This window comes from Mesocricetus auratus, unplaced genomic scaffold, assembly GCF_017639785.1.
Source record: "Mesocricetus auratus isolate SY011 unplaced genomic scaffold, BCM_Maur_2.0 Super-Scaffold_100011, whole genome shotgun sequence".
NCBI lineage: Eukaryota > Metazoa > Chordata > Mammalia > Rodentia > Cricetidae > Mesocricetus > Mesocricetus auratus.
Genome location: NW_024429195.1, coordinates 5,747,875 through 5,772,595, shown reverse-complemented (window position 1 = coordinate 5,772,595; position 24,721 = coordinate 5,747,875). Strand labels below are relative to the sequence as shown.

General features: G+C 44.6%; 1 protein-coding gene across 17 annotated transcripts in view; it reads left to right on the top strand.

Moving 5' to 3' along the window:
• Mbnl1 (muscleblind like splicing regulator 1) overlaps positions 1-24,721 on the top strand; it is a 162,868-nt gene that overhangs the window by 762 nt on the left and 137,385 nt on the right. For 11 of the 17 annotated variants that reach the window (XM_040754372.1, XM_040754370.1, XM_040754367.1 and 8 more), the window contains exon 1: positions 23,504-23,635. The exons of 2 other annotated variants lie outside the window; for them this stretch is intronic. The gene's annotated coding sequence lies outside the window, so the exon portion shown is untranslated. Of the gene's footprint in view, positions 1-23,123; positions 23,275-23,503; positions 23,636-24,721 lie in introns of those variants that run through there. 4 more of the 17 variants (XM_040754373.1, XM_040754359.1, XM_040754368.1 and 1 more) reach the window with 4 other exon arrangements.

Here is a 24,721-nt window from a genome sequence, read left to right as displayed (position 1 = left end):
AATTCTTACTAGCAATTATGTATCAAACTCCACGGGTTTCACCAGTCCAGTCCTAAGTCGGTGCAAGTCCTGACGAATACTTTTCCCATCTGTGCCAATGTGAGAAGCTGCCTGTCCAAGTTAACTCTATTTAACGGTGTGTTCAAATGCAGAAAACTTAGCACTCTTCCTTTTAGTAACTCTTGGTTTCTCTAAGCTTGCTAATGGCATTACACCACACTGAAGTTGACAAACACAGCTTTAGACAGAACAATGGTGTTCAAGAACGCTGCTCAGTTGCACCCTTGAGGTTTGCATAGTGTGCCTGTGAACACTTACAAAACTTGAACAGTTTAAGAAATGACACACATCGCACGGTCACTGTTTGAGATTTGTTAAAATAAACATCCAGACTGGCCTATCTGAGGGCACACTTAATTTTACTTTTAAAGTAGACAATCGTGGCCTCCAGTAAAGAAACCCCCCCCCACTGTCTCTCTTCTTGCTGGAGCTTGTTTTTGCAGTGTTTCTGAGCAGTGATGTCTTCCTGGTTCTGTTGCAGATTCTGGTACATACTGACTCTTTAAAAACTGTTTTCACGCACCGGGCTCTAAGCATGGTCACTGTTATTTTACAATGGAGGCAGGAAAGCAGTTAAGTTCAGGAAAGCAATTGATAATGAAAGTTGTAGTTTAGAGTCCCATAGCAATGTGCCTCTTCATCGAAGCTGGTTAATTCAACAACACTATTTCTGGTCTACTTTCAAATATCTGTATTTAACTGTTAGATATTTTGATATCATGAACTCCCAAGTATTGTGAGTATGCTATATATTATGTAATGTTATAGTGTGTATTGGATAAGAATCATGAGTAAGTATGGAGTAAGTTGATCAGCACGGTAACTCAAGGCAGAATGAAGACCAAGGCCATAGAGAACATGCTGTCTTGTAGGCAGGGCAGATTTGTTGTTGACGTGAATCATTATAAGTCTGAATTAGCAGCGTGCTTCTAGATAGTGGAAAGTAAGTTTAGGATTTCTTCTTTGAAAACAATTTATTTACGGACAGGAAACATGAGTGCTCGACTGCTTGTTTCCAGGAGACATGAGAACATTGAAGGGACATTCCGGACATAATGTAGACCTTGTGCTTCTTTTCCCAGAGACTCGCTGGCCCCAAATCAAAGTGTTCTCAGTGGAGTTACAATGAATATTGTAACATATGTTTGGAGACAAATTTTGACTTACGGAAAAAAAACCAGTAAGCATACAGACACACACATACATGTTCCGATGTTTCGCTAGATTCCATTCATGTGATACTATTGCCCGAGATATGAATGGTTATTGAAAGTGCATAGCTGCCATAAGGCAAATCTTAACAAGATCCAGTTGGCACTGGATCACAAGGGAGACGTTTCAGGGATGTGTGAGATAATCGAAGTCCAGGGTTGATACTGATAAGCTCAGAGCAAGTAGGTGTTTCTTTCCCACACTGACAATCCCCCAAATTGCCCACTGTGTAAGCCAGTCCCCTGCTTGTCCTGAGTGCTAGCCCACCGTAACCAGTAGCCAAATGTATTCTTCAAAAATTACTTTACTTGAAAACACTAATACTCTTTGTTTTTTATATAAACAAGTAGACTTCCGAAAGAACACTGAACACTAAGAACCTCTCTCTCTCTCTCTCCTTTCTTTCCTTCGTATTTTGCTTTTCCTTCATTGCCCCATGTGCAAGAATAAAGAGGAGAAAGTTAGTTGTTCAATAAAATATGATTTATATGCAAACTAAGAGGAATGACCCATTTGAATTTTAAAAAATATCTTCTTCCTTTACAATACTTATGTCTTCTGCTGGTCTGCGGTGGCACAATGCTTTTAATCCTAGTACTCGGGCATCAGAGGCAGGAGCCACACAGAGAAAGCTTGTCTTGAAAAACGGAAAGAAAAAACAATATGCTTGAGTCTTCCAGATTTTCAAAATAAAATGTATGTCCCATACCTTGGGCATTCTCAGTTTCTACTAATGTAACTTACAAGTAAGTGCCAAACTCTACACAGTTCAGTTTACCACATACACAAAATGTGTTCCGAATAAATGGTAAAATTATTACATGTACAAAATTGCAGTGGGAATAAATGCATTCAGAGTATGTGCATATCAATTTATGGAATTATCTGTGTAAAAATGAAAGATATAAGCAAGCCCATTTTGTTACTGGATATAGCCATCATTATAAACTCAGTGACACACAGTCTGATTTATACGTCTGAGGAGTAGGAGAAAGCTGAAAGTATTATTTCCCCACTTTTACATTTTAAAAATGTAAATTTTCTTTTGGGAACGAATCTTAACATCTTCTTCACTTCACTTTCTGACACTGATGCTGTTTAGTTTTTATTTTAATATCTTACCCAGACTAAAATTTGGTTCTTAGATTTAATGTTGTCCGTATTCCCTTTCGGTTTTATTTTCATAATTGTTAACAAAAACTGAAAATGGTTTCTAATTTTTATTTGATACACTTTTCCTTTAATGTTACTGAGAGAAATACTACATTTTATTTTCAAATCCAAATTTAAGGGGAAACGTCATTAGAATTAATAATTTCAGAACTGCCACAAGTAAATGAAAATGAAGTTAGCCCTGTTGGCATGGGTGCCTTCATTGGAACGAATTTCTTTCCCCTTAACATTTCATTCATGGATATTTCACTGTGAGCCTTTATTTTTCGCTTTATTCTGTTTGCTACCACATCCTCGAAATTCTTTTCACCTTGGAAACAAGATCTGCCATGTGGTCTCTGAGAACATCGTTACAGCTTGTTTTGATTCTGGATAAATATTGTAGAAACTCATGAGTACACCTTAACTGACTTAATTTGTCTTTTCACAAGAAAATAATTTCAAGCAAGTTCTACTGTCCTTTCCTTTCATGGCAGACAAATCTGAACGAGAAAAGCAACAAAAGCACTTTTCATGATAAGGCTGCCAAGCAAAGAGAATTTATCTGTTTCAAATACTCACCAGGAATTTTTACTTACTCTTTTTTTAAACTTTCAATTATTTTCAAAGTCTTGAGTACAGTGATTCACTTGTGTAATTCCAGCACAAAGGGAGTGGAAGCAAGAGATGATTTTTGAGGCTACCTAGGCTACATCGAGAGTTCAGGGCCATATTTGGATACAAAGTGAGAACTTGCCTTGAAAACAAAAATAAAAAAAAAATTAAAAAAACAACTTCAAGCCCGAAAATGTCATAAAATAGTATAATGGGTATCTGTGCATCTTACCCTTTTTGCCTAACACACAAGTTTCTTACTGGAACTAGTCATCTTGTTCTGACCCTCTGAGCCTAAGGCCCTTTACTTCTGCATGTAATTGTAAGATTATAGTCTTTCTTATCAGATAAATACACGTCTACTTTGTAAATCTGCACTGATAGTCAACTTTTCCCCAATCACTGTCCCTATTTCAGTTTTGTTGTTTAATAATAGCCTTTAGAACATTATCCCTCCAGTAACCAATTAAATTTAGAGTTGATGATCACATTTAATTGCTACTTCTCTTTTTATTTTTTAATTTGCAAATAAAATTCACACACTTATTGTGCACAACATATTGTTTTGAAGCATGTATATATTTGGAATGGGTAATTCTAGATAATTAGCATACGTATTACCCCACATATTTATTTCATTTTATTGATAAAACACTCAAGATCTACTGTCTTGGCAATTTTCACAGATACTATACAATGCAAGAAACAGTCATCATGCTGAATGCTTTGCCTTCTCGCTCTCTTCGGTTTGAAAATTTTTCATACAATTATCTTTGGTAAAAGTAATGAATTTAAAGGATAAGATCTTTTACTAACACTTTTTCTTCACCTTTTAATCTTTTTCTTGTAAAACAACTATATTTAACTGATGTATAAAACAGACACGATACACATCTAAGAAATGTCTTACATAAATGTGTTGGTACTCAAATAAACTATGTAATCTTCAAATCAGGGTAAACATCTCTATCTCAAATAGTTATTATTTCCTTATGGGGAAAGTATTCAAAAATCTCTTCTTATATATAGCTTCTTATAACAGTGCACAGCTATTATCCATAGCATTCTTAATTTTGCTAGTATGTTTTTGTGTAGCGTTCTCTGATGCCGCTTCCTGTTTGGGTGGTCACACATTTTCTGACACCACCTCGCATTTGGGTTGGCAATACATTTTCGGCTGGAATCTTGCAGAGATGCAGGCTCTCCCTTGTGCTAAAATGTGAAAAGTCACTTACACTCTCTCGTCCTGCATGGTCAGTGTCAATTTTACTCCCTCCCTGAGGTATTGCCTGCATGTTTCCCGTGATACAGTGACAACTTCCCAACAAACAGTTTTCCCTGAATGTAATATTTACTGATATTCTTTTCTAATGCAATCTTTACTGTGAAGTTTAACAAGTCCTAATCTTGCAGAGACACTGTCTTTCAGGTGTGGTGCTTCCTCGATGCTGACATGTTGTTTCCAAGCTACTGTCAGGCCAAAGAATCTCTTCTTCCACACTTGTTAACTTATGTCTACATCTGTGTTGCTGGTGCGGGCTCAAGGAACTTCCAGCTTTCCTGAGACTTGCAATTCTTTATTGCCTAAATTATTTTTTGTCAAGTTGTACGCATTTGGCCATCAGAAATTCATTCATTCTGGCTCCTATGTCCTTAACGGCATCCATTTACCACATCAGTGAGCTTTCCTTTCTGTGTGAAAAGTTATCCCCAGCTGCTATGCCTTCCATCCAGTTGGATCTCTAGAACCATTCATCATTTCTTTGGTTGGTGGCGCTGTAAGACACGGTCTCTGACGCTTGCGTGTTTTCACGACCCTTTCAGTAGACTAGGGTAATGTATACGTGCATGCTCAAACACAAACATGTGTGTGTATATATATGCATATATGATATGCATATATATCAACACACAGAGTTGAAAATTTTCATATCCGTGCATATATCCCTGTATATTTTGGCTAATCTGAGCTCATTCTCATTTCATTTGGGTAAACCCACCTTCATAGGGCTTTTTCCTTACCACCTCATTTGCACGTTGCTTATTCTTCCATGGGGAGATCCCTGTGCCCCTGATGGCATGCTTATGCATTGACCCGGCTCTCTACAGGACAGGTAGAATAATCTCAGAATTTCTACTGAAAAGACAACCGGGGATTCTGTGTACTCCTTTGGCACTCTTCCAGATATCACCAAATAGTTGTCTACAATGTACTTGGCTCAGCGATTCTGCTTCTGCTCTAGCTCCTGCTTCCTTCCCAACCAGGGTGACTATACTATCATACTATTTTTTTTTTTGGTTTTACAAGACAGGGTTTCTCTGTATTGTTTTGGAGGCTGTCAGTCCAGCCCGGCCTTGAACTCACAGAGATCCGCCTGCCTCTGCCTCCTCAGGGCTGGGATGAAAAGTGTGCACCACCAACACCTGGTCAGTTCAGTTGCATTTTGAAGATTTTCTTTTTTTTTTTTTTTTTAGCATAGATTCTTCTCGGTTTGATTTTTATTTTTGATTTCATTAATGTGTTAAACGTTTTCTCTGTTTTCGAACTGCACAGAACAACTTGCCACAGCCAATTCTACCAATAGCTCAACACATTCTGACTTAAATGGGGCGGATATGATTCAGCAACGCCTGCTTGAGTTACGTACTGAGGTTTATTTTTTTATTTCAATTTTAGTAAATTTGTATTTTACAAATTATTATGTGGATATTACAAAAAGAAGATGACTCCAGAAAATAAAATGAGTATCTGCAGCCATATTGGAAAGCTTTACGGATTTATCATTCCAGTTTTTTTTTCATGTTTAATGTGCACACTTACGGAAAAAAAAAAAAGATCTGTAAGGAAGCAAAGTAGAAATCCTGAATCTGTACATCCTCTGCATGCTGGAGATCTGTCATCTTCTCTGTAAGGGTAGAACATCCCTTCACTAAGATTTTCCGCAGGTCTACTCATGACAATAAACGTAAGCTAATGTTTGTGTTGGGAGACCAGGGTTCATTTTCAATTCCCACTCATTTACTTACTGAATGCAATCTTTTTTTGTTTGTTTGTTTGCTTTTTTCGAGACAGAGTTTCTCTGTTTTGTTTTGGAGCCTGTCCTGGAACTCGCTCGGTAGACCAGGCTTGGTCTCAAACTCTTAGAGATCCGCCTGCCTCTGCCTCCCAAGTGCGGGGATTAAAGGCGTGCACCGCCCGGCTCTGAATGTAATCTTAAATTACTTGTTTTGTTTTTGTTTTTTTCTCTCTCTTCCAATATCCAGCCTCAATGTTGTAAGCTCATTGACCCAGGTTTTTTGGACATGCCCATTTCTCTTTAACTTTCTATCAATTTTAAATAACAGGAAAACACACACACACACACACACACACACACACACACACACACACACACATTCCTGAACCGCCTTCCAACAATGTCTGGACTCTTGCCAAAATGACTATTAACCCATTGGCTAGGATATTAGCAGAAGTCACAATTCCGGCGTCCTCCCAGATGGGACCTTTCTTTCCCCACCAAGCTCTGGGCCCCAACCACAGTGACTGTCACCTGCCAGCCCCCTTTCCCCCAGTTACTCCGCCGATGGACGCCCTTGTTCTCAGCTGCTTCTCCGCCTGTCAGCCAGATGAGGCTCTAGGTCCGAAGCGAGTCTGGGTGGGTTCTCCTTCCACACTCAGGGGAGAGCAAGGCACAGCGCGGCCCGGCTCTTGCAGGCCCCTAAGAAACCTCGCGCTGGTGTGCCTGCCCACGCTGCTTGCGGTTCAGAGTCCTCCCGGTGTTTTCCTTTTTAGTCGGGAAGAAATCCAGACTCCCAGACAGGACTGTGTCTTCATCTCTACCTGCCTGGCCTTCCTCATAGCTTACTCCCGGGAGCTCCTGGCTCTGCTCTTCGTTGTTTATCCGCAGCTCGTCCCAACCGTCCCAACCTAATTACGGACCGTGGGTTCTTTTTTCTTCACATACTCATTTCTCTTTCTCTAGCATGTTCTTTCCATATACTGTGACACAATGGTGTATTCACACCCCAACTCAAACATGCCCCTAGGCATTGTCTCTCAGCACGAGCTACCTATTTAATGGCAGTAGACTGCCTAACAGCTCCACCATTTTGTTCTATTTTTTTTATTTTTTTAAATAATTTTTGTTGTTTTCTTGAGACAGGGCCTCAAGAAGTAGGTCAGACTGGCCTAGGACATGATTCTCCTACCTCAGCCTCATAACTGCTGGAGATATGGTAGCAATGAATGCATGTCATTAGAATCTGACTGCCTGACACCCACCCATCCTCCCTCCCTCCCTCCCTCCCTCCCTCCCTCCCTCCCTCCCTCCTTTCCTCTCTCCATTCCTTCTTGCTATTCTTAATAGTGCATGAAATTTTATTTTTTTGTTATAATTTTCCTTTTCAGACAGAGTCTCCCTATGCAGCCCTGGCAGACCTGGGTTCAAATTCACATGCCTCAGCCTCCTGAGTGTTAAGATTAAAGAGTGGGCCACAATGGCTGGTTTTTTTAAATCTGTTTTTAAAGTTCTGTTCTTTCCTGTATGTCCTTCTTACTAGACAGTTATTTATGCTATGCCCTCAAGTTTCTAGTAAACTGCACATAATCCAGGTTCTATAGGCAAATGATGACTGAGTCCACTATCTCACCAGTTCTGGGCTGCATATACAAATCAAACACGCAAAGTAGATGTAGCTGTGTCCCAGGGTGCAGGGGGGGGGGGGGGGGGGTTGGGTACGGCTGTGCTTGAAGCTTCCATGCAGTTGGCAGGTGGAGAAGCTGTCCATGTTGAGTCAAAGGAACTGAAACCAAACTGCGGTCCCAGGAGACAGTAAATAGACCAAGGCGTTCTTTTTTCCCCCTCGCTCTCTCTCTTCCTGTGTTGGCTTTTTTTTTCCACTGAGCTAAAAAAAAAGACAAGTTCACAGTGTCTGCCACTAGCATTTAAGGATCCTGGTTGGGGGTGGGGTGGGGCAGGGGATAGGGGCAGGGCAATACTCTGTGTCGCTTTCCCCCACTGTCTCCAATTCAATCCCTACCCATGTGGTGTTACCCTCCTTTGACAGTTAGAGGTCAAGCTGTCCATAAGCCTATCTCTGTCAGGATGCTTTCCTCACTAAGCATGCTGTTTCGTAATACTTCCTGGATCTAGCTTTGAGTTTTGAAGTTTATTGCAAAACTACTCTAGGGAAACAGACTTTCTTGTGCATCCAAAAATGTAAAATAGAAAGATGTAAACATATGCCTTGGCTCTTGAGATTATACGGCCCAAAATGATGGCAACAGTGGCGATGATGATGAGGGTGACGATGATGATGATTATGATGATGATGAAATGCTGGGCATTTTTTGTGTGTGCCGTCTTTTGTCAGGTGCTTCATGTTGCTAACTTAATGTCCTCAACGGTTGTGTAAAATGGGAGCTAATTTTTCATATCCTTCTTAAGTAGGAAAAACACACAGGTTCAGAGAGTGGATAGATGGATAAGGTCACAAAACTTGACCCTGGCGTATTGATATCCAAGCTGGAGCTTCCGTGTGTTACGATACTGCCTCTCCTACTCAGGTTTTGGTAAGGGAAGCAGGCCAACTCATGGTTTGGATGCAGGCAAGGATGTTGGCATTTGCAGCTCTGACTCCGAGAAGCTCTAAGTCGGTGAGCACTACATACAGAGTGAGTCAATAACACACCGAAAGCTCTCTGGAGAATGGCACTCTCAATGACACGAGTATATCATACTCTCAACAAATAAGAAGCTATTGTAAGGGACATTGCTTAATTTGGTGTAGAATAATCTGCATTTACATGAGATGATTAGGTAAGATCAGGAAATTTCAGGGGAAATTCAACGAGGTAAGAAGCAACTTTAATACTCCATGACTTCAATGTGGAGCTATATGGGGCCATTTCCTGTGTCATATTCCTACCCCAAGCTCTGCTGGGTGACACTAATAGCGTTATGTGAAGATTTCAACTCATGTGAGAGGCTTTGGTTTTCATCGTGAAGTGAATTTCTCCATGCACTTATGTACCAAACCCTATGCTTTGGGCATGGTTCTAGAGCCAGGGAAGCAGTGATAACTTAGATCAGGTTTCCTCCCTCAAGGAGCCCACAGTCTAGGAGGGAGAAGCGCTGGAGTTAAGTACGTACAGCACTCTCCCAAGGGTCTTTATGGGAGTGACTATGGCCAGTCAGTTCATCAGAGTTAAGTTACAGAGACAATGGGGGAAGGGCTTTCCCCCTGTCCGGGTTCTTGAGATCACCTCCTGAACAAGTTGGTATTTAAAGCAATGGCAAGGTCAAAGGAAGGCCATCGCTAGGTCCAGGGTAGGACTGAACTTGATGTGTCAGGAAGCAGAGTGGAGTCTAGGTCTTAGTGTATCTGGTACCCAGAAGAGGTTGAGTCTTATTGATGGGGGTCCGAGAGACAAAGCTGTATCTAGGGAGCAAAACACTTTCAGTGATGTGCACACGTGTGAACTGTGGGCAGGAAGGCACTAAAGATCCATTACTTCTGATTAACACGGGCCAGGAAGAGAAGCGGCAATTATGACACAGGTCAAAAGTTGCCTTGGAGATGAATTATTGTATTAGATGAATTGCAGATAAGACAGGCTAACCTTCAGAGGTTAACTACACATTTTCTTTTTGCCCTTTAAATTCTGGAATAGGTCAAGTTTGACAAAAGTGAAAAGGGTTCAAAACTATTTAAATTTGTTAGCTTAATATTTTTTGATGAAATTGTTAAGGAATAATTGACTATCCCAGCCATTTGAAAATACGTACACTGGTGTCCACTGGTGTCTGGTGAGGGTCATCATGAACTTTAATTTCTGTATGCAGATGAAGTAGAAACGGCTGTTTTCTGGACCCAAGAGGCAATCTCTCAGAGGTTGCCTCATTTATTCTTTCCAAAGCATCAGTGACTGCTGAGCCTTAGAAGGACCAGCATGATGTCTCCATAAACACTGATTGTAAATGTCCTCCGATGGTTACAATTACCCCCCAAGACATGAAAACAAAGTAAACATTCACCTCTAAGTCATCAGTTGGTCAAACTAAGGGTTGAGGGGTGTGAACCGCTGAGGGACTCTTGGATACCTTACAGAAAAGTATGTTTTCAGTTGACTTAACATCCTCGATGTCAATTAGCAAGGGACCACAAGAACAAATGCCCGGGCTGGGGAGTTGGCTTAGGTGCTAAGGTGCTTGCTGTGCAAACAATAGGATGTGAGCTGGAGTCCAGCCACGATCTCAGAACTGGGCTGCTGGAAACATGAAGGGTTGCTGGGGTCTTTCTAGCCTGCTTGGCAACTTCCAGTCCAGTGGTAGACCCTGTGTACAAAACAACAACAACAAAAATAGTGGATGGTGCCTGAAGAAGGACTCTATGGTAGATATCCAGTATCCACACATTCAACACATGCATCCATATCACAGAGTTATATGTACATCAGATACATGTAAACACACACACATTTACACAGGCATGACAGCAAACATGTCTGTCTCTCATAGTCAAAAAGTTAGTGACTATTCTTATTTTGAGCCAATAAAACTCTACTAGCTGATCTTGGACAAAGCATGTGCTAGAAGGATGACTTTGGGTGGACTAGGGAGTCCTGCTCATCACTTCCCGTAGGGAGACAGGACATGCACACACAATGTAAGCGTATAAGCTCAGTTTTGAATACTCTTGACACTCTTCAAACAAAACAGAACAAAAAGTTTTGTTGTGCTGGTTCTGCAGAGATACAAAGAGCTTACTAACTAATTGATCCTATCACATACCTATCTGAGTGTGACGACTCACCATATTATCACTTTTTTTTTTTGCTTAACACAGAGTGCCACGTGGCTCCCAAGTGCATGTGTGTGAGAGAATGAGCCCATAAGTATCTACACGGTGTATGAGAGAGCATGACGACACTTAGGCTACTTCCTGGCTAGAGCATGGTGACCCAGAAGCATGAGAGTGCGAGAACATTGGGTTTTCTGCAGTTGGAGTGGTAGGCCCTTTCTTCATCCATGGATCCCTTGACAAAAAACGTTCAGGTTGGCTCCATAACAACTATTTTGAATTGGGTAGACATGAACATACAGTGTTACATTATTTCAAGATACTGGTTTGTTTTCTGTGCATGTATAGGAAATAGTGAGGTGGCTGGATCATATGTACGTTTCATTTTCAGTTTTGTGTGTCACCTTCATACCAAGCATACGCCAATTCACATCCTTGCTGGCAGCGTAAAGGATTCCTTTTTTCTTCGAAGCCTTAACACAATGGCTAGGTTTTGTCTTTTTAATAGCCATCCTAAACAGAGGAAGGCGGTACTTCATTACTAAGATAATTGACATTAAATGTACTCATCACAATTGAAAACTGGCAACTATGGAAAGTCATACACCTGTTAGCAAGCTAGATGTTACCATTCTAAAATGTCTAGTTTCAAGACATTGTATTGTGCATGATAAATGCACACACCTTTAGTTGCTGATTTGAAGATAAATCAATTGGATAACAAGAGTGGCATACATGTGTTGAGATCACTAGATTCTAGGAAGAGGATGTAGGAGGAGCACATGCCTTGAGGCCTAACAAGCTAACTCGGGCTGGTGAGTGTCTTCCTGCAGTGTATGTATGCCAAGGATGCCTTCCCGAAAGCCAAGGGGCTTCATCACCTGTCGTATTTGGCTTTGCACCTCCTTTTCATTAGAAACACACCATGTTAGAAAAGAGCATCTTTCAAGTGCGCATTATTCCTGGCATGAGTCCCTCATTCCTGGTGCACAAACATTTGGCACAAACGGGTCCTCAGCAACACAACCACAGTTTCCCTCTCAGGGCTCTGATCAGCTACTATACCCAATGTTACTTAAAAGACACCACAAGGTGACTGAATTTTCTATCCTGCACCAAATTCCTTGAGGGTACACAGGTAGACAAAGGACATATGATATGCCCCTTACGACCCCAATGAAAGCGGTTCCCGTGCAACTGCCTTCCCGTGTCACGGTCTTCTTTTCAGAAGTTGTAACTGTTTTAACTGGCAGATTGGCTTGGCTTAGTTTGGCTTGTCTTCTCATATCTTCACTTGCAAGTAGGTACGGAGTGTTGGATATAAGCAAGGTGCGCACCGAACACTTAAGAGGAATGCAATGCTGCCTCTTCCCAGCCCAAGGCCCTTGTTTGAACTAAGCACTGGCGGTGGTGGGAGGCAGGACCAAAGAGTGATGCTTCTCAATTATCTCTCATTCAAGGAATGTTCTGGAGCCTGCTTACGTATATTCTACTGATCTCCTAAAAGACCTTAAGGAGCTTCTATCCCTGATTGGACTATCTCACAATACACAGCTGTGTATTTCTTAAACTTAGCAATTTGATTGGAGTCCTCAAATTCTGAACAGATGTGAAGCTTAGTAGGCACTATTTTTCCTGAAGGAATGCTTTCTGTTTTTAAAAATTCATAATTACTTTCCACTTTAAAAAAAAAACAGCAGTAACCATAATTTATGGAAGACCCAATCATGAAGTAATTTCTGGCCATAATGTCATAGAGTAAGAGGTGTATAACATTCACTGGGAACTGCAGTTTAAAGAGATTGTGTGGATGCTGTGCCGCTGTGTCTTCTAGGAACCAATGTGCCTGGAAGAACAGGACTCCTTAAATAAGGAGTCACTACTTCTTGATCTAATTCTGCCAGAATTGTTGCGGCATTCACAGACAGGTCCAGGTCCACCACCTTGGGCGGGGGCACACTTATGCCTTGTTACCACTTGAGGCCTAAACACAAGCCTTCAGGCCTGGAGGCAGCCAAGGGCAAGCTCCAGCCAATGGGACTCTTACCCGTGGAGACGGCTCAGGTGCTGTGTTCAGCATGTGTACCCGGGGTTGCCATGAACTCCAACTGTGAGTGCTCAGCTTGAATCTCCAGGTTTTTCAGCAGTGAACACAATGATGTCTTTGGCTACGTTCTCAGTGAGGTCATTTCTGGTTGTGCATGAGTGTGCTTCTGTTTCCTAATACTCCAGGCTGCTGTCTATGTACGAGTGGATGCCAGGCCAAAGGTGCCTTTATCTAAACATGCTCAGGTCTAATCTAGCAAAACCAGTGTTTCATCGCCTTCAGGAGGTACTCAGTATTTGGGGCCCCTGAATGTTACTTCTGGTTTCTAGCAGACAGACTCAGGAGGACTTTGCTAGGATAAGCAGACTTGGCATATATCCTGAGGGCGGGAGGTGTCCTGACTTAGTTTCTAGTTTAAACTGTCTTTAGAAAGATGCACCTCAGGAGGAGCGGTGTGGCCAGCCTCTTTCACACAGTTCGTTTTCGCTTGTTTTAATTGTAAAGGGTGAATGACAAGCAGGAAAGTGGTTTTTTTTCTTTTTTGTGGAGAGTGGGCGTCTGGAGCTGTGGAGGGAACTTATGCTCTTCATGGGAGTAAGCTTGTGGGTGGCAGTTATAGACTAGTTGAGAATAATCATGCATAAATATCTCTACTGTGCTGCTTTGAAAAGATTCAATGCACTCCTATTACAGACACTTGATATATTATTTGAAATAAGCACATATTAGCTTATATCTAGGAACAGATAAATGGCAACTACATCAAGGACAAACAATTTTTTAAAAGCACTTTCATCTCTGACAAAACAAAGGGTAACACAATCGGATATTCACATTTTTTTGAATATCATTTCAGAGCTTACATGTTACAGTCCTTGAAAAACGTTCCAGAGAAGTAGTGTTTGTCTGTTGATGTCACAGCTTTTAAAAGATTCATTCTACAAGATGAATGAAACGGACCCCAAGATCAGAGCCAGGGTGCGGGTGGGGTAGTCATAATGGACAGCCACAGACTGCTGACAAGCTTGCCCTGAAAGACTGTGTAGACTCGGTGACACCAACAGAAACAAAGCCATTACTTCATGCAACTAGGAGTAGAGACCTGCCCTTAGAAAAGAAGAGGGCTTCAGGCAGCTGGTGTGTGGTGCACACATTTTGATGGCTCACGGGTCTATAGGTGTAGACATTTGACTCTGATGGCAAAAGCGGGTGGGGATCATGCTGCTGCTGCTGCTGATGATGATGATGATGATGAGGAGGAGGAGGAGGAGGAGGAGGAGGAGGAGGAGGAGGAGGCAGGAGCAGTGCCTCAGTGGCTGAGTGCTTACTGCTCTTGCGTAAAGAACTCAGGTTTGGTACCCAGCCCTCACGTATAACTCACAACCACCTACAGATACACAAGGAGCTCCAACTCCCTCTTCTGACTTGTGAGAGCTCCTGCACATGTGTGGTGCACATACATTTACACACACACACACACACACATACATGCAGTAAAGTTTATATTTTTGAGCCTGGCATGGTGATGTATGCCTTCAATTCCAGCACTGGGAAGGCAGAGGCAGGTGGATCGCTATGAGCTCAAGGCCAGCCAGGTCTACAAAGCAAGTTCCAGGACAGCCATGACTGTAACACAGAGAAACCCTGTCTCAAAAAAGACAAGCAAAAAACAAAAACAAAAAAGTAAACTTCCAAAGAGAGAGTTGCCTAATTAGACCCATTAATTATACACATTTTTTCTCATGTATTCCAAATACATCCACATGATTTACATAATTGGTCATAACTTAAGGTGTCAAAATCCTTGCCATTGCTAGACCATACCTTTAAATATGTTTGGAGTCTACTGTTGCTCACCGTGGGCCCACAGCCTCTAGGGGAAGCTGGGGTTATGGCAGCCATTCCATTTCTAGCATGAGAGTGCATCATTGTCTGTTGACTTGGGAAGCCACGACTGGAAAAGTCTGAAAAGGGGAGTGAGTACTCCTTCTTGTCTAAGGCTGTGCAGCAGCGGGAAGCGAGAGGGTTAGCCTACTGCAGCTCTGTACTGCTGATGCCCCTTGCGGGAGCACGGGCACTCGGATCAACCCAGTCACAGCCGGTGTTTCATCTGCCTTGACGGCAAGCTCAACGCACTGTACGAAAACTTCAACTCAAGTGAGTTGTTTCTTTAGTAATTCATGCCTGTGACTTGAATATGCAAATTTGTTAAGTGAACTCCTACAAAAGTGGTTCTGACGCCTCTCGTTTCTGTGGCAGAGATGGTTAAGGCAGAGATGGGATTCAAAGTCGCAGCAACCTAAGCACTTAGAGACATGTGGGATTATCTTCTGTGCGCTCTCAGGGCTTGGTCTAGTTTGCTCTTATGCCCATAGACCGCTAGTGCGTATCTAATAGAGTAAACCTGCTTTGTTTGCTCGAGAAGCACCCTTAGAAGGCAAGCGTGTGACTAAACACTCCTGTATCACCGCTTCTGCCCTCCACAGCTACCCTGACTCCCCAGTTGCCAGAAACGCGTGAACACCACTTTGCCCAAACTAATGATTTTCCTACAGATCCTACGCCTTCTATTGTGCCAACTAAATCTTACCCCGTCACCAGAAGAAATGGGACACACCAATGGATTCCTTCTGGTCACCAATGACTTCCATTTCTGAATTCTAGCACAGCGGTAGAAAGCTGGAACCATCTGGAACCATCAAGGGAGCTTTTGTCCTGTCAATGTATTGGGTTCACTCCTAGAATACTGATTTTGTCAGTCTATGCTTTTGTATATCGATCCTGATTTCAGGTCTCTCATTTCTAACGGCACCCTGTCTACCTCTGTGAGGTTCAAAGTCATGTTAGGATGTCTGAGGGTTCACCAGCTTTTATTTTACCTTTCCTTCAGCAGGGAAAGAAGAGTCTGTGAAGGAGAGGGCCTGGTATCCTTCCCCGGGGTGCACAAAGCCATTTCTATTAGCACTCATCAGGGCTGACAAGCTGTCCATAGTGAAAGCAAATGCTCTCCATTCTTGCCTTAGCGCAAACAACTTTGATCAGAAAATCTCCTATCACCTACTGGAGATTTGTGACTTAGGTTTAAGGAAGCGAAGAGAGAAAGCTGGAGGCCCCAGAGACAGAAGGTATGCTAGGATCCTGCTGTCTGGCAGGCCGGCCTCGGGAAACAGGCATGCAAAAAAAAAAAAAAAATCAGGTTTTGCACAGGGCAATACCGATTACTCTCTAAACCAAACTTCCCCTTCACATTGCTGGGGGATGAATGCTGGCAGAGCGCGTCTGATCGCGTCACCGGTCTGTCCCTGGGTCCTTCATGACTTCTCTCCGATTTGTTTTTTTCTCTGCCATGAAGCTGCAAACAATTGTTGGGTAATTTTACCACCTGCTCCTGGCTTAGAAGCCCATGAGGACCAAGGCCACACCCAGCCTGGTCCTCCTTACCACCTGCTTAGCAAGCACACAGTAAACTTGTAAGGTCTATTGGGCTTAACTGAATTGCCGCATTTGCTACGTGCTTTTCCATCTATATTCTTTCCAGAATCCTCCCCCACCTTCAGACTAATAGAACACTCCGAGAAGGACAGAAAAAGTTCTGCTTCTTCAGCCTCAGCCACAAACCCTCACATCAAATCCTCACGAGTTGTCGGGGATCAGCAAATGACTGTTGAGTGGATTAATGAGCAATGGCCAGTGTACTGATCTTAAAATCAGGGGTTAGAGATGTGGCTGTTAAGAGCGTGCATGGCTCTAGTAGGGAACCAAGTTCTGTTCCCAGCAACCACATGGTGGCTCACAACCATTTACAATTCAATCTGGTGCCCTCTTCTGGCATGTAGGCAGGACACTGTATATGTAATAAATAAATAAATAAATCTAAAAGAAAAAGAGTGTCAGCTTTAAGAATTAATAATATTGAGGCCATGTCCTTTTCTACAATGAACAGTGTTAAGAATCAATATATGTATATATACATACACAATATATGTATATATATATATAGTAACAAAAGAATTGCTAAGCAATTCTGTATTAAGCAACACCACAGAATTTTATGGCGTAATACAAAGCATTTCACAACATTACATATAATTACACAGCATAAGCAAAAACAGATAAAATATCTACTTTGGTCTCCCCACTACCTGTGTCATGTTTTATTTTGTATCTTTTATTTTTTGAAAGGCCAACATTACATATTTTATTATTTTAATTACAGCTCCCATTGTTTAGAAATCTGTGATATCTTACTATTATTTCATGATTTTAGGAATCCCATGTGAAATTCTGTAGAACGGGAGGCTGGCCTCTTATTAGCTGGGGTCTTTGGTGAGAGGAGAAACTGCAGCCTCTGTGATAGTATGTGGAGATGAAGAAGACTGCCATCAACATGAGGGATGCATTCGTTCCAATGGCTATATCAAAAATTCAAGTTGGGCTAAGGGGGATGACTCAGTGCCTTAGAGCGCTTGCAATGTGTGCTGGCCAGCTTTAACTGTCAACATGATGCAACCCTGAATCACCTGAGAAACAGTCCTGACCAATCGACCTGTGGGCATGTCTGCGGGTGACTGTCTCGGCTGTTAATTGGTATGGGGGAAAAACCTAGCCCACTGTGGACCCCACCACATTCTGGAGAAACCTAGCTGAGCATTAACAGGCAAGGATGCGCTGAGTCTTTCTGCTCTTGACTGTAGATGGGGACGCTGCCTTTTTCCTACTCCCTTTTAAAAATTTTATCTACTAAATATCCCTGCAGTAATAGACTCTAAGTGGAATTGTAAGCCAAATCAATCCTTTATTCCGCCACGCCACCCTGTATCAGGTTACGTCACGAACAAAAGAAGGAAAACTAGGATGCCTTGTTAAGCAGCAGTCACAAGGATTAGAGTTCAAATCCCAAGAGCCTGTGCAAAGCATCTCGGGCCTAGCAGCCCCGCCTGTAACTCAGGTACTGAGAGGCCAGGGACTCCGGATCTCTGGGTCCAGCGGGTGGTCTGGGTTAGTCACCTTAGTGATCTCTGGGTTTGACTGAGAGACCCTGAGTCAAAGAAGACGTGGAAAGTGGGTGGGAAAGACTCCCTACAACAGCTCCCGGGCTCCATGCACACCCACACACCTTGCAAAGAGTCCAGCATTCTGTCTTCAGTAATTCTGAATTCTCGTTTGTTGTTCTGGCCCCAAGTAAGAGATTGGTCTCTCTCACACACACACACACACACACACACACACACACACACACACACACACACACACACACACACACACACACACACACACAGCAATGTCGCACGTTTCACTGGCCTCCGAAGCAAAGAGGCGACTGTAGCGTGCATTTTCTCTCAGTTCTAGCAGGGAGTGAATTCTCAGCACCTGAAGTACTCCACTGCTAAGAGTATTTAGCCAATCCCCTTTCGGCCCCGCCACTTGCTCCCACTAGCCTTTCTTGAGGGCCCCACTCAGTCTCGGCCGTGACGCGCTTCCTGCGTTCTGTTCTGAGGCTAGACCGCCCTGGATGGCAGCGGTGATTAACCCGGACATCTTGATGAGAGGCGAACCTGGACCACGTGTGTCTGCCCGCCCCGCCTCAAATACAACCAACACACCTGTGCTTCCCAAGGAGCCAAAGGATTGCGGCCAGAGCTTTGTGAGTCTGAGAATGATTTGTGTAGGATTCTTGCTCGACTGTGAACTCCTTGAGGACATTTCTGTGTTTATTTGCCCTCAGATGATAGCCTTCCTACAGTGAGTTTAGGCCTGTTGATTCCCCCAGGCAATCTTTCTTTCCTCAGGACACGACTGCCTCAGTCTGGATTCATCCTAGGCAACACAAATTTCCCTCTCTGGCTGCTTTGTTTTGCTTAGTGGCTGCTGGTCACCAGCTATGGTTGGTGGCCATCAAACACTTGCACAATGAATGGAAGCACTGTCGTAGGGGAAACAGAGTTTCCTGCATGGGAAGAAGAAAAGAGGTCGGGAAAAGCAAGGGAGGAAGGAAGGAAGAATGGAGAAGGGAACAGCACTCTCAGAAGCCTAGAGCAGTTGATGCTCACAGTAAACAGGGAAAACCGGGCAGTGACAGGACTCCATACGGTCTCTATCGTCTTAAGCACAGAGGACGATGAGACTAGGGAGACCCCACCAGGGCCAACCCTGCTGCTCTGCTTCAATGCCTCTGTCTTCCCGTGAGGAGAGCAGGCCAGTGGTCCCCGACGCTCTGCCCCTTCTATCACTCCACGCTACTAAACTCCTCGTTTTGACATATCCTCAAACCGTGACACACAAGGCCTTAACTTGTAGGTGACTTAGAAGTCAGTATGTGCAGCGCTTTAATCATACAAACACTGAAAATGTGTTGAGTTTATATGGAATTAGACTTCTTTTTTTGGTAATTTATACAATAACTGGAATAGGTTTTATGCTGTGTTATGTAATACATCATATGAGATATATTTAGGTAGTGGACATTAGAAGACCTTTGTGTATGAGACATATAATTATCCTTGAAGATAAACCAATAAATAGATTCTCATAAGTCTGTCACATATAGATATTAGGCTGTGAACAAGTTTGAATTCAGAATACAGACGAAGTTGCCTCTTTTCCTGGCATGCAATGTGATGTAGGTAGGTACAAGTACATAGGCTTAACAGTGATTCTCCATACAAGAGTTTGCAATGGTTCAATTACTTCTAGAAGCTTCTTCTTTTAACTATTTTTACTTAAGCACGACAAGGAAGCCCAGCAACTGAGGCTGGGTCCCCGGCTTTGAAACTGCCATGCAGCAGATTATTTTAATCAGTACCATCATTTCATATATTATAGTGTGTTATTATGTTATGTAACTGTATTATTATAAATAATTATTTTACCCTGGTGCAGTAAAAATAAATTATAGGTCAGTGTTTCAAAAGGTTTCAGATTTCTGTTCTTACAGCCATCTCTCTTAGGTTTAGATGATATGGAAGGAGGAGGCAGGAAACACATTACATGTAAAGGCAGTGGGAACCACTGGGCTGTGAATGCTGTACACAGAACAAGGAGCACAGAGTTTATAACACAAACAGTCTTACACGGGCTTAAAGACTTCCATTTGGCTGAGAAAGATAAATGTTACTGTTTCTTTTATCTGTATTTTTGGAAAACAAGGAGCTGATACTATCTGTAAAATCCACTTCCCCTGACTGCAGTCCTGTTGGACTCATTGGTATAATTAAGACTTGAAAGGGCTGAAATAGCTCAGGACCCTGCTGTGAACACTTTTTCCTTTACCCAAAAAATGTAGTTTTATTTCATCTGAAATTGTTTCTACGATTTCCCTTTCTACCTGCAAAAATGACCTCCCTTTTGTGCTATAGATGTGTGCATTCATGAGTCTGAGAACTTTAACAACACCTCATAGTGTATGAGAAATCTAAATGGTCCCCTGGCACTGAAGAATTATTGGTAGATTCTAAATGGGGGGCTACTAGCTTTTTATTACTACAACGATTTGTTTTTCAGTAGTTTCCACAATTTGAAGTGCGACTAAATGACTATTGGTGGTTGAAAGCAACATGGTTTAATATTCCTAACATATGATTTAATGTTTGCTTCAGTGGTTCAAAATTTTAAATGCTAACAGGTTAGGCTTATTCCGTGCCAGTGTTGTTTCAGACCTTAATTTACTTTGGCTCATTTCTAAGGTTTAGACTACCTTGAATGCTTTGTCATAGCATTCTTTTTCTCTTTATCTTGTAAAATAACATTTTTCCCTTCAACTTGCTTTTTACCAGAATGTTTATTCTATTGTTTCTAATGCTAAATGCCTTTCTTGTATTTCTTTTTGTTCTATTCCACGAAACAAAATTTGTGTGTTTCAATTTTTCTTTTGTTTCTAGAAGCTACTCAACCTGCATTGTTGGCATAGCCCGTTTCCCCTCTTGTGACACACACAGGTTCAAAGTCCTTTTTTTTTTTCTCACTATGTTCAGTTGCAAAGGGCATGTTTCCTACTAGCACATGAAAAAAAAAAGATCAACAAGCCTCTGACTTGGAAGCAGAGAGGGGTCTGAGCATAACTGTGAATTAATTCCTCAAGCAGGTTTAGGTCTTAGCAGCTCAGGGAACTGTCTGAGCAGAGAGGCATGGAGGTTAACACAGCAGGTGCCTGTGCTACCAGGAAGTCAGGGTTCTTTCTGTTAGCAAATGGGAAGCAGCAACCTAGTAGGCCAAGCTAGGAGCTTGGGAGCCTCCCACAGCCCTTCCCTTTCTCAGTCCCCGCATGAGTCACTTTCCCAGTGTGCCTACACCCATCCACCCTTCCTCTGCCAACATCCCCGAATATGCTCCCAGACACCCTCTAAGCACTTGCCAAAGATCTTTCTAGAATGCAAGTCCAGACTCCACCCCATCTCCCTGGTCCTGCTAAGTAGTTCAGTCATGGTGTCCTGAGGAAGGCTGAAGCTCTCGGCTCCCTCCCCTGACTACACACTTTTATCTACTTTTACAGAAAAGACGGAATGTATGGCTTCCACATAGAACTGAACAGACAGGTTTCTTGCGCGTGTGCTCTGTTCTTTTTCTCCACTGTTCCAGGGCCCACCTCTACCCTGTGTATATGTACATGTGAAGGCCCAGGAGTCCACAGAGGTATCTTCTGAAACTTTATTTATGCTTTGGAATGTCCCCCATGGAGCCTTGAACTCAGTGTTGGCCGGCGGACTCTGGGTGTCTCCCAGTCTCTACCTCCTTTTTAGTACTATGCCTATAGAACCTTGCCTGGTGCCTTGAATTTGAGTCCCAGTTTCTTTAAGAATGAGTCATCTCCCTAGCCATTGGTCTCTCTCTCTCTCTCTCTCTCTCTCTCTCTCTCTCTCTCTCTCTCTCTCTCTCTCTCCCTCCCTCCCTCCCTCCCTCCCTCCCTCCCTCCTCTCTCTCTCTCTCTCTCTCTCTCTCTCTCTCTGGTTTTCCAAGACAGGGTTTCAATGTAGCTCTGGAGGCTGTCCTGGTGGTCAGGAACTCACAGAGATCCGCCTGCCTCTGCCTCCCGAGTGCTGGGATTAAAGGCGTGCGCCATGACGCCTGGCTCAACTCTCCTTTTATCTTACTAACCTCGGCACATCTCTTTTCAAGCTGTATGGAATTCCTCCGGGGACTCTTCCCTCCCTTTCTCGGAGTCCTTCCGTGCTGCTGTCCACACCATCGCAGCCCCTATCTCTCCATCCAGCAGGAGCAATGGGCTGTCGCCTCCCTGCCATGCTGCTCCACAAAGTACAATTCTTGAATAAGGCCCATCCCCCCCCCACCTATACTTAACATCTGTACCATAGCCCACAATCCACCTAGCTGCTGAAATAACTGCTGAGAAGAAAGGAAGTCCTGGGGCTATGGTGGTTACTAATTGTCAGTTAGAAACTCCCCGTCCCCTGCTCTCGGAGAAAATGTGAGTGTCGTTCTACTTTTGTCTCCATTGTTGGGGACTTGGGTTCTTTAATGATTAACGCCGAGAAGTGGCACTGGTTAATTAATTAGTTCAGGAAGGGATCAGTAAGGAGGATTAAGCCAGTGCTTCAGGAACCCAGCACGGGATCTGTTACTCGGGTCTCTTCCGGGTACTCTGCAAATCCCTTGTGCGCATCTTTCCTGACATTTTTCACTCTTCCCGGGAAAGCCGGCCTCACCCCTCTCAGTACAAACCCTGCTGGGAGGAATCCCCTTGCCCGGGACTCAAGTTGTGTTTAAGCCACAGAACAGAGGTCTTCAGTTAAAAAAAAAAAAAAAGCATCCTTGACCAACAGTTATCAGGATTCTTTAAATTCACAGGAAATCCCGTGCGCAGATCTTCAAACTTTCTCTCTTCTCAGAAGCCCACGATTCTTTTGCACTCGAAGCCAAGTGACAGGACCGGGGCTGGCTGGTGCTTCGTTTGCTAAGGGCCGTTAGCCCGGGGCTTGTTTGCGTGGGAGGACTTCTGCATCTCCTCCTAAGACGTTATTTTTTTATTTTCGAAGAGGGAGCCTTGCTCTCTCTGCACGCCACACACTGCAGAGTTGGGAGTCAGGGAGCCTTTCGGCGGCGCAAGTTTTACGAACCTGATCAGACGGGAAAGGGGGGTGGCTGCGCTTGTGCCGGGGTGGCGGTCGGTTTCCCCGCACAACTCCCGAGAAACTGTGGCGAGCTGATTGCCGGAGGAAGACTTCCCCCCCCCCCAACCCCCACCCCACCACCACCGCCACCAACCAACACCCAGCCGGCTTCTTTCCCGCCCTACGCCCTACGCCCTCCAGGTTCCAGGCTGCGCGGCGCTGCTTCTGCCCCGGCAGGCCCGGCCGCTGACTCTAACCTTCCGTCTAACCTTGCGGGGCTTCCCGGGGGCTGGGCGCGGAGCCCTGGGAGCCGGAGCGGCGGTAAGCAAGCGGCGGCGCGGGCCCGGGCGGGGGAGCGGGGCGGGCGAGCGGGGCGGGGGCCCGGGGCTGCGCGTGGGAGCTCGGCGCGGCGTCCGCGCGCCTCCCTGGCTGGGCCGGCGCGGGGGAGGGGCCGCGCCGCGGCGGAAACCGGCGCGCGGCGATAAGAGGCTGCACGGCGACATGCCCCAGTCTCTCGCCGCCGCCGCCGCCGCCCGACGAGTCCGGGCGCTCGCCATGCTCCCGTGACCCGACGCGCTCAGCTCCCATCCCATCCCCGTGGCCGGGCCACCCCGGAGTCGCGATCCCACAATGCCCCGGGCAGTCGGGGCCCCGGCGGGCAGCTTGCACGGCCACGTGAGAGGTGAGTGGCGGGGCGGCCCCGCGCATTGTTCGGCGCGCTGCGGGCGGCGCTGCGGAGGCCCCGGGGGTGGCGCTCGGGGGGTCCCCGGCTCGCCCGGCGGCCGTGCGCCCTGCGGTTCCCGGCCCTGCCCTGCCCCGCTGCTGGCGGGCCCCCGGCGGGACAGCCCTGGCAGCACCGGGGAGCAGGGGTGGGGGTGGGGGTGGGGGGCAGGTGCGTGGCCGAGCGCTCTGAACTCGGTGACCTCTGCCGGGGACGGCGGGGAGGACGGCCACCGGCTGCGCGGGTCCCCCGGGCCGCGCCCCGCCCGCATCCTTTCTACCGGGGAGGGGGGACAGGCGAGGGGGGGCTGCCATCTAGTCCCGGCTTCGTGTGGGCCGAGTTGTGTGCGCGCAGAGGTGAAGGCTCTGCCTGCCACCCGTAAATTACGCATGACATGTTTAGCTGGGCTGCCTTATATGGGAGAGTGCTGTGTTTCAGTCCAGGATGCCTTGCCTTTTTGCCAAGTTTGCAAGGGCGGAAGACGCCCTGCTTTCTTAGAGGGCTGGCTGCCGTTTTTTCCTCCCTTTCTGGTCGTTTTGTAGAGTGCGTCACTCAAAAAAAAAAAACTGTAAGAAAAGTAAGTATAGAGCTTTCCAGGGTGGAGCCCCGCAGTAGGCTTGGGAGAATTGCTTTCAGGAAAAGTAGTCAGTGTACGGACTGCTTTTGAGACAAAAAATAACAAAACAAGATACAAGAAAATATGTAGCTTTCTCTCAACCTCTGAGAGAGAGAGAGAGAGAGAGAGAGAGAGAGAGAGAGAGAGAAACAACCCGAATCTGTTATTGTTATGCGTCATGTGAGAATACTTTGATTCCAGAGCCTGTAACACGAGAATCAAAAAAAAATTACATATATATAAGTTTGGAGCTGAAGGCTTCCTGGCTAGCTCACAGCATGTTACAACCACAGGGGTGCTGAGACAAGCTTAAGTGTGTTCTTAAGTCTCTCTGGCTTGTAGCCTACTTGGGATGCTAAGATGGGTTTCTTTCCGTGTGCATCTCCAGGGTTAAAAACAAAGTTCGACGCTGCCTAGGTTATTGCCACTGT